This window comes from Nelumbo lutea, chromosome 8, assembly GCF_056320005.1.
Source record: "Nelumbo lutea isolate HS-2025 chromosome 8, American lotus-T2T, whole genome shotgun sequence".
Classification (NCBI taxonomy): Eukaryota; Viridiplantae; Streptophyta; class Magnoliopsida; order Proteales; family Nelumbonaceae; genus Nelumbo; species Nelumbo lutea.
This window is the reverse complement of record NC_142691.1, coordinates 54,039,965-54,051,039: the sequence shown is the minus strand read 5'-3', so window position 1 is coordinate 54,051,039 and position 11,075 is coordinate 54,039,965.

The following is an 11,075-nucleotide window of genomic DNA, read 5'->3' as shown; positions in this document are numbered from 1 at the left end:
TATAAAGCCCAAAGCTAGAGCTCGAGCCCAAGCTCGGCCTGAATATTGGAAAAATATTTTTTGTTCAATAAAAAATTGTTTTATTTATATTAAAAAACCTCAAAACCTAAAAAACAATGAAAGACATCACTATTACTTGAAAAATATAAGAATATTAAAGAAGAAATATTATATATATTTATTATATAAAATATATTTTATTATATAAATACATTATCAAGTCAGGCCCGGGCTCATGCTAGGCTTTTTTAAGAAAGCCTGAGTCTAGCCCGATGTTTTAGGCTCTAGCTCGAGCCCACGGGCCTGAAATCTTATCCAAGCCCAACTTAGATCGGGTCGGGCTGCCCGACCAGTAGGGCTACCCGACCCATGAATAGGTCCACCTGTGGCATGGGCTTAAAGTACAATGAGATGTCACATTATCCTCGTTACGACGTAGTACATGCCAAAGGAGTGCAAGTAGGAACATGGGATTAGTCATGCGATGTTTGTGCTTAAAACCCAAATAGAGGACCTAATGGAAAATTGTTGAACACTAGAAGGGAAGGTCAAATTGCCTTGATATAAGAATATGATGATGGATTATGGTGTGTGGCATGCTACCATGAGACCCTACTACCATGAAGTATTGGAGGATATCCAACATGTATGGGAAGCAATTGTTCTAGGATTCAATGTTACTCCCTTGATAACTTGCCACATTGCTATTGCTTATGTGTAGGTCACATGTGTAATTTTATGGTGGGCAACACGTTGTAGATGGTGTGATGTCCAATATCATGTGCTTACAAGTTGATCTCTTAATGACTCGAGTATCCCAATGGTATACCATTCTATATCGATCTTGGACAAATTCTTAAGCCTGTGGGCTTGGGCTCGTGGTCAGGCTCCAAATATCAAGCCCAACTATTTTTTGAGATAGGCTCAGGCTTTCTTGAATAAGCCTGAGCCAAGCTGGAGCATAGCCCAATAATATTATATATAATAACAAATATAATATATTAATATCATATAATATTATTAGTAGCAAAAAATGTAGTATATGTATTATATATATAGAATAGTATATAATGTATATTATTAATAATATAATATATTATAGAATTTTTGTTCACATCAGGCTTTGGGCTTGTGCCCAGGTTGCAGGCTTTATATAAGGCTAGGCTTGGGGCCTGTTTGTTTGCTTTGAAATCTACATCTGGAAGTGCAATAATTACGTTAAGAGGTATATTGGTATTGGTGAACTTTTCTTTCCTCTCAATTCTAAAAGCAGAGAATGTTGTTTTGGATTCTGAAAATGATCAAATATCCATTTTGACCCATATATGAGAGTTTTTATTTGTCTTTTTAGGGGTATCATTGAAAAACAAAAAAGTTGTATGATTGCACTTTAAGAGATAAGAGATAAGAGGAAACAAACAATCAATTTTCTCTTAAAGTTAAAAGATTCCTTTTAAGAGATAAGAGTTAAGAGGAAACGAACAAGCCCTTGGACTCAAAACCTAGGCCTGATGGTCGGGGTGGACTCGAGCTTGAGCTTGGTCATTTTTTGGTTTATGAATGAAAAGCAAAACCCGACCCAAACATGGCCTAACACAACCCGTGAATACGTCGCTTACAAGATAAATTAGAAATTTACTTTGAATCATTTAAATAGTGGCACAAGGGTATTTTTGAGGCAGGTGTTTAATGAGTGCTTGCTCAATGTGTGTATAGGGGTGGACATTTCCTATCTGGCCTAATCCAATTTGGGATTTTTTTTGTTCAAACCTAGTTCTTGATGTTCATGCCTACTAGGGCTGCAAAATTAATCAAACTTTGACCCAATTTGATTCATTTAAGGTGGTTTTGAATGTTTAATAATGTTAATTAAATCAATTTGAATAGGTCTTCATTCAATATAGTAGAATCCAATTAGATTCAATTATAAAATACATGATACAATACATATTATATATTTACATATATAGCCATCTTTATATGCATAGACTTTAGAAGAATTCTTTGAAAAACTAAAAGTATTTTTATCTTGTGATAAGGCAAAAGAAACCCTAACAACTCCTGATGTTGTGCGATCTGGCGACTCTTACATGGTAGATGACTCGGATGCCAAATCGGATGTTCACAGTCAGTGGCCGAGCTAAGGCTGTTCAAGCTGTATGATTCTGCAAAAGGTAAGAGCTAGAGTGACCGGACTGTTTTTACCTGGGGTGGGCACTCCGATGCTTTAGTCAACAGAAATTTCTTATAAGGTTTTAAGATATTAGAGAGTGCGAGAGCTTAATTGCATGTACCTCCTCATGTAGAAATGAGACCTTGATATAGGTGTGAATACTCAAAGGCCTTCTTGTAACGGGTCTCAGGTTCTCGTAGAGTCGTTTCCGTTAAGTCAGGAGAGCAATGATGTTAGTTACATAATCTACATAGAGGGCTAAGGTCCATCCGATTGGCTCTGATGCATGTGATGTGGGTAGGTCGGCCTAACGGTTGACTCATTAATATTCCAGAGAACTCGGTCTGGAAACGGATCTATGCGACAAGTTAGAGAGCATGCCTTGTAGGTCACCAATGGTATTTTCTTACCTCGGCCAGTCCCTAAGGTAGGTCACTCCTTAATCGGAGGTCCTTCAAGTCGCCAGGCTGAGGTACTTTTAGATCGGCCTTGCAATGAGCTACTAGTCGACCTATCAAGGTGATATGCTTACTCAACGTTAAGGTGTCACTTGAAAGCCATTTGTCATGATGTCATTCAGAGGACCAAATTACCCCTCATCAACTCCTAAGTCTGTAATCCTTTATATTCCCTTAAGACAACACAGTAAACTAACTTATCATAAAAAAGAGAAACCAGAGAGTTAGAGACTATTAATCTGAGTTCGGATTAACCCCACACAACACATCTCAATGTAGATTAGGAACACCATCAATACTTGTTATGGGGAGATGTTCCTACTGTATGGTTGGGATGTGTGGGCCGCGTGTGGGGCATGCTCTATGGGGCGACAATGTGAATTTTAATATAATCTATAAATTTTTGAGTTGGCATTGAAAAATAAATAAAAGTTTTGGGTTACAAAGCATTGTTCATTTCCCTAACCTCTTGCATGAAACATAGCACATCCTCTACATCTACGGTATAGAAAATGTCTAGCAACGACGCCACGTTTCTTTTCCATTAGTAATCACAACTCAACAGAGTCTAGACTATTAATGTGAATCTGGACTAAAAAATTATATTTTCTCAACCACATTTCTACTTATTTATCATTTATTGCTTCCCTCCTCTCTCTCTCCCCCCCCCCCCTCCTTTGTTATCCTTCAACCAAATAGTCACCGCATGAACCATTGCAATTATTAACAATTATTTCTCCACCCACATCTCTCTTTCTATCATTCTTTCTTATTCCCCAACCCATTGGTTGTTTCTCACTCACAATTGGTGGTGAGCGATGTTACAATCATGTACCACATCTAATTAGATCTAGCCATCTAATTTTCTCTAGATTTTGTGATGTAATTAATTTCCTTGACAATACTATTTTATGAGTGTATTAAATTATTGAATTATTATCAACCAATAAAACTAATGGATTTAGTTAGAGATGATCTCTTAGATATGAAGAATCTACTTGTAGTTCTTAAATCATGACACTATATTGTAAGGAAAATATATGATTAAAAGCTAAAGCTAAAAGTCTTCCATTTTGCTTTTTGTAGGATCCTTTTGGTTTGGATGTTGTCAATAATCAGGGACAAGAAGAGTTAGTTACATGTAAAAGAGAGGATATGGACCCACCATGTAATCTCTTTTCCTCTCACTCTCCTAGTCTCAAATGCATTTCATACACCAAATTTCACTTTATTAATGATGATCCTTAAATATTATTTACCTGAAATTAATGTTTCTTCTCGTTTCATACATACAAACAAACATTAAAAACATGCTTTTTTTTGCAATTTATGCAACTAGTAAAAATTTGAGAAAAATGTATAAAAGAAACTTGAATAGAAAAGACATTTATTCATATAATGTTCAATTTTATGTTTCATACTTTTTTCTTGGGCTCTGGGTTTTTTCTTCCTTTTTTTTTGGGTTCTAGTCAGCACCCCATTCCATGTATAGAGCATAAGACATCCAATTGTTTTTCCCTACAAATTAATTATCAAATAAAATATCTAATTGCAATGATCCAAAATTTAGGCATAAACATTATGGAATGAAGGGAAAGCTTCAAATCTAGTGGATAATGCATTGATGAGGGACATATTTCTTCCATGATTCTAATATTGGATGGTGAAAGCACAATTTTATTCGATTTCCATCCAAACAATATGGTTATTTTAATAGCTTTAGATCTATGAAAAATCTAGGTGTGGATTAACTATTACATCATCAAATAGAACATATATCCCATCATCGTAGATGGCTCGACTAGTAGGAGAGGCGCGTTCACCTAGTGTAGGGGATAGGCGGGTTTTGACATTGCTAGTACGCCTAGCAGGGTCGAGGGCATTGTAAACTGCCCAATGGTCATGGAGGGGACTTCAGGATGTGCTCTAGGTTGGATTTGCCCTCTGTGAATTGATTGTTGTTGCTTAAGGAAGCCATTGAAGTTGTGGTAATACGGAAGTAGAGCAAGAATATGACTTCTTGTTGTGTGTTCCTATAGGCAACGCCAATTGATGATGCACGACCTGGTGCTCCCAACAAGACCGTCAAAGTGTTTGGGGTGCTTTACCCAGTGTGGACACTTCGATGCTTAAGTTAGAGATGTGGAGATTTAGAGAGAGTTGAGAGCTAGTAGAGAGCTTAGTCGCGCGTACCTTGTATGAAGGGAAGTCATCATATAGATGTCCGAACCATGTAGGATAACTGGGCAAATTTTCAAAAATTTCTTTTTTTCCTTTCAGGAATCGTATTCACAGTTTTAGAAAAACTGCATTTTTTAAGAGTTGTTCTTGATCAAATCGGACTAGATCTGAAAAAAAAAAAAAGTGAGAGCAATACCTGATACTGAATCCACACATATAGCTCCCAAAGTAAGTGTTCACGCCCAAAGAGAGTACCAAAACTCGCTTCCACTAAAGATAGCATAGCTTGAGATGAAACAGGTTCAACAATGCAGTCCTTTACCGGGAATTGCAATCCAACGGCTTGGATCAAGCAAGGGAAGCAAGCACGAATTTAGATATGATTTTTCTAGCAAAAATCATAATCAATAACTGATATTTATCAGTTCATGGTGGCAAGAGAAGAAGGAGATGGAGAATTAAGAGCATTGTGTAAACTTGGAGCAATTCGCCCTCTTCTATTTATATAGCTTAAAGAGTTGCGCTCCTAATCTAATTAGGAACTTCCTGATCCAATCTTTATTTGGATCTAGACTCTTTAAGTGGATAAGACTTATCTTCTTATCCTTATCTATTGATCCGAGCCCATATCCTTGTCCAAATTTGCCCATATTGATTAATCAAATTAATTTAGTTCATTATGGGCCTTAGGCCCATTAAGCAAGCAGGCTCACGTCCCCTTTTGAATGCTGCCTAACTTGGCTCTCTTTGTATGGCGTGGGACCCTAACATTGATTTTCACAAAAGCCATATGGATTCAACCTATCTTTTGTGACAAAGCCTGGTCGAATTCACTATTAAACATAGTGAACCCCTGAGTCCATCAATATGGGCTCTTAATGGGCCTAATATTTACACTAAATGGTCATTGAGTCCAGCCACCTAATGAAGGCCCAAGGACTATGGTCTTAAGTAAGATTAGCCCATCAGGTATAATAGCCCTAAATGGTATTACACTTAACTTCTTAACCCATAATGATCAAACACTACCCAACAAGAGAGGACCTCTCCCTCGGCTGCAGGGTATAGTGTTGCACTCTCTGCTTAGATGAATCCTAGGAATTAAAACCTTTTGCAATTTTTTTTCATAAAACATAATATATATATATATATATATATATATATATATATATATATATTCATATAAATATATTTTGCAAAACAAATTTCAAATACGATTGAAATTGACTGTCGATAATTTTGATTTTCATTAGAGAGTGCAGTCCCCGATCATTCACTTTGTTTGACAAAGGGGCTAATTTTATCACTATGATCACCCACTCGTTTGAATTCTTAGACTGCCCCAACATACACAAGTTTTGACCCCCGTTAAGGATCTCATCGATTGGTATATCAAAGACAGCCCAATCCAACACCTAGTGCAGTACCATAATTGAGTCTAGGGGTTATATGTAACTTTCCAGTTTTTCTCACAAGTCTCCAAGGTCCAGGGCATAATTGGAAAATGGTCCGGGTTCAGTGTTTGAAACAAAACACACTACATTTGCTTCGGGTCTACCCTGGCAGTTGAAACAAGCTACCCCAACCAACTTGGCATCAAATTTGTGTCAGCCATGGCATGATAAACCTCCCCAGGTCTATCCAACGACTGTGAATATTGGAAACTAACATGAGTCTCATAAGTGTCCAATTTAAGGGTAATTACACAAAAACACACCAGATATAACATGAATCAATTATGTACTTTATTCATTTATAATAAATGTCTAATGTACATCAATTTGATTGGAGTTAAGGGCATAGACTGTCTAACATTGTGAGGCTAGATGTAAGGCCTTTATATAGGCAAGTTGTTGTGGGCCTCACAATACATGTCCAAGATCATCGGCCCGTCTAGTCTGGAGTTAGTTTTGCACCCAAAGATGAACTCCGAATAAGATGATAAGGCTTATCCAAGTTCATCTGATACAGGCAGCGAGAAGATAAAATCCATTGACGTATGTTGTGATCTGGAGGAGATCGGAGACAGCTGGATTGCTTGAAGGAGGCTATGTGGCACCTCATCAGGTCAGTAGGTATAGTGAAATGCTTGGGCCTCAATCTAGCTAGTTAGGTGACCCGAGGTGTCATTAGGTCATCCCGTCACTCCACATGTCATCACATCATTGGACAAGCCACACTATCCCTCATCAATACCCATTCTTGTTTTTCCAAATCTAATTTATAAATTATTCCTTGCTAGCTATGTAATTCTCATTTTCCAATTTTCAAATTTGAAATCAACAATGAGAGGTTTTGTTTTGATGCCATAGGGAACCATTGATATAATCATTGGAGGGATTGAACTATTGATAAAGTTTTTCAAAATAGAATCATTCATCCTAGATAAAAAGAGAGATAGAGGCAAGTAGTGGTTGATAGTTGCAACAATACTACTTTCTCTTCGGTGAAGCAACAACAAAAGTTGAAGAACAAGAAACATGGGAGATAGGGTAGAGAAAAATGATTCAAGAGGCGGGTTAAGAAAATTCAATTTTTTTTGTACGCACTCCGTTAAGTTGTAATTATTAATGGGAGAGTAATGTGACCTTTTGTTATTTGTGGTTGTAGAAGCTTTTCTACACCATGGGTGTGAAGGATGGGCATTTATAGTAGCGGCCCCCTCCCTTTCCTCTCTCTCTCTTTCTCTCTCATTCTTCTTCTTTTACATTTTATCCTTGTATTTCCTTCTCAATCCTTCCATTTTCTGTAAGACTACTACAACCTATATATCAATTCACTCCCTCCCTTATTTGGCTGCATTTGAACAAATTTTCAACAACACCTCCATTTAGAGGTGTAAAACGGGTTGTGCAGTGTCAACCTGCGGGCTGTGCCACTCTTCCCTAAGATAACTTGGGGAGTCGGCCCAACACGGCCCACGGCCCAAGCTCGTGTGGGCTCATGCCGTGCCGCGGGCCTAGGTTGGGTGGGCTATAGGCCGTGCTAGGCTGGGCCATGGGTCGGGCCTTAGGTGTGGGCCAAACAAGGCCATATTGGTTTTTTACCTTTTTTTGTTTTTTGGTTTTTCTTTTGTTTTTTTTACATTTTTTATGTTTTTATTTCATTGCTAAGTTAAAATGTAAAACTACAATATTTAACTTTCCTTTGGGCTTTGGGAACCATTTGAAAAAATAAGAAATGAAAAATCTAACAAATAAATGAAAAAAAAAAACTTAGCCAAATAATAATAGAATTACAAATTGGAACAAAATAGGAATTTTATTTCATTTAAATTTGAATGATACAAATTACAAAACATACAATGGTTGGATACTTGGATGAATGAAATGTGAAAATTGGAGAATGGAATAAATTAATAAAATATAAAAAATACAATATAGTTATAAATTGAAAATACAAAATTACATTGTTAAAAAAATAGCAAATAAATTAAATAACATTACAACAAAATTTACAATAATTTGAAAAAATTCTATACAACTATTGAGTGGGTATACAAAAAATGTTGACTTCATCATTTTCTAATTTTCTCCTATTGTTCATGATTTTCATCATCTATTTGAAGTGAAATATCGAGTGTAGTGTCACGCCCTCCTTTGTCTTGTAATTTGTCTTCAGCATCCAACCAATCTTTAAAGTAGATGCACATTCATACAGTTTCTCTTGTCGTCCAACACCTTAGTATTTGCACTAAAACAAGACTCCGATGGAACTGTAGACACCATAGGGGTTAGCAGATCATGTGCCATGGCAGTGAAAACTAGATAATTTTTTGAACGTTCACTCCATCAGGCTAAAATATCAAAATTATTTATTCCCTCACCTAAAATAGAAAAATGTATTTGTAAATAAAAATTAAGTTCAATAAATAAACTTGTTGTTGAGGTAGTAGATTTTTGCCTTCTACTTATTAAATATAAAAGTTTCTATTCTACTATTGGCTCAAGTTCAAAAGATGAAGATGCAACTATACAACTTGTAGAATTGTTTCTTATTACTTCAAATTCATATAAATTATACATTTTAAATAATAAACTATTAATTTCTTTTTTTATTTCCAATTTCAATATTCATATTTTCACAATATGTTTCAAGTAAAATATCTAAACCATCTTTCTTAATCCTAGGATCTAATAATGTAACTAAGTAATAAATAGGAGAAATGTTCTCCCAATATTTTTTAAATTTATTTTCCATTATTTCAACCATGGTTCAAAGTATCAATATGCCTCTATGTATCGTAGAGGCACTTCAGTACTTTGAACAATGCATAAATATGCTTTTTTTTTTAATTTGATTTTTGGGTAGTTTAATACCCATATTTATTATTAAAAAATAGTGGGGTCCCAAAACACCTGTAAACAACCGTATCAAGACCCAAAAGGTATTGGGCGTACCATATCGATTTTTTGAACATTGATTTCAACAATACTTTTAAATTGTGGATTATTCCTATATTTTGCAAAACAATCACTAATCACTATTAATTGATAAGGTAAATTACAACTATTTGAATAGTAAATACCTGATAATTCAAAAGGTGCATCATAAAAATGTTTTAAAAAATATCTTATACAAATTGCCATTTCCTAATCTTCCTCAAATATAATATCATTAGGCGTTTTTGTATTATAAAAATCACTAAGAATTTGTTTGGGAGAAATATAACTTTCTAACATATAACACAGGTAGAATTCCATCTATGTTCAATGTTTAACATAAAATGTTTTTAATTTAAATCATAATTTTGACATAAATATTTAAATTCTTGTTTTCTTGCTCCAAAAATTTTAATATATATAATACAAATTTTTATTTTAGAAATATGAGTAGAAATAATATTTAAAGCATCTTGAATACTTAAGTTTAAGATGTGACATGCACATCTGACATGAAATAATTACCATTTAATCATAATTTTAATTGAGATTTTAAAATATTTATTGCTGAATCATTATTATTATTAGCATTATAAAAATTAATAGAAAATCATTTATTCTCAATTCTGTAAGCATGTAAAGTATTTAAAATGCTTGTAGCAATAGTTGGGCCAATATGTGGCCATTCAAGCCTAATTAAACTTAAAATTCTTTTACTTAAAAGTTAATTTTCATCAATAAAATGACTAGTAACACAAATATAACTTACGTTAAATTTAGAAGTCCAAACATCGGAAGTAATTGCAACTTTAGAATTAAGATTTGATAACATAAATTAAATTTTGTCTATATGAATAAAAAAATTTTAAAGCATATGATCTAATAGTATTCCTGTAAATTTTTAAATTGTGGATTTACTGAATTACGTGACCATTTTTCAAGTTTAGTATCTTCAGTTAACAAGAATGGTTGTTTAGCATGTATAATGTATTTTGTTAATTCTTACCTCAATTTTTCTTGAGAATATTTAAATGTACCAACCCCCCCCCCCCCAATTTGTGTTCGTGTTGTTTCTCTCCCTTCTTTCATGTCTCCCAAATGACCAATGCCACCCTTGCTATAATAGCTAAAGTCTTCCCTACATTTTTTGGCAAACAACCTTTTTTCCCTTCCCCTTAACCTCCTCTACTTTAAATATTTTCCAAACCGGGCTAATAAACTTAAATGTCATATTTTTCTTTCCCTTAGTATCAGTACTAGGGGTGAAAGTTCCATCGATATCAATAGCATCCATATTGGTGCTAACACTATCATGATGCAACTGAATGTCATCCACATTGAACATGTTGGGGAATTGGTTTTGGGGGGCATTTGTGTCATTTTTCTCTCCATAACCAAAATACATAAACACCCCCTATATAGTTGTTTATAGCTATTGGGGGTATTTAGGTAAAAAACCCAAAAAACTAAAACTAGTCATTGGGGGGGGGGGTCCCAATGGCTAGTTCTTGAGCGTCGTAGGCTGGGCCGTGCCAGTCCATGGACTTTGAACCCCAAGCCTAACACGACTTGAACCATCGTGCCGGGCCTAGTACAACGCACGCTGTTGTGCCGTGCTACGGACGATACAACCCGATTTACACCTCTACCTCCATTGTAGAGGAAAAACAAAACCATGGGCAGTAGTGTTATTACAATTATGAAATTTGTGATTAAACAATATCCAAATATTTTGCGGGTCATGGTGTTGTTTTATTTACATGGGGAATTTCTTTTGATATTCCATTTGTTTTATAAACTTGTATAAAAAATCTATTAACATATTCATAGACTCGTATAAGAAATCTATTAACAGTTTTCCTTGTATAAAAATATCTATGA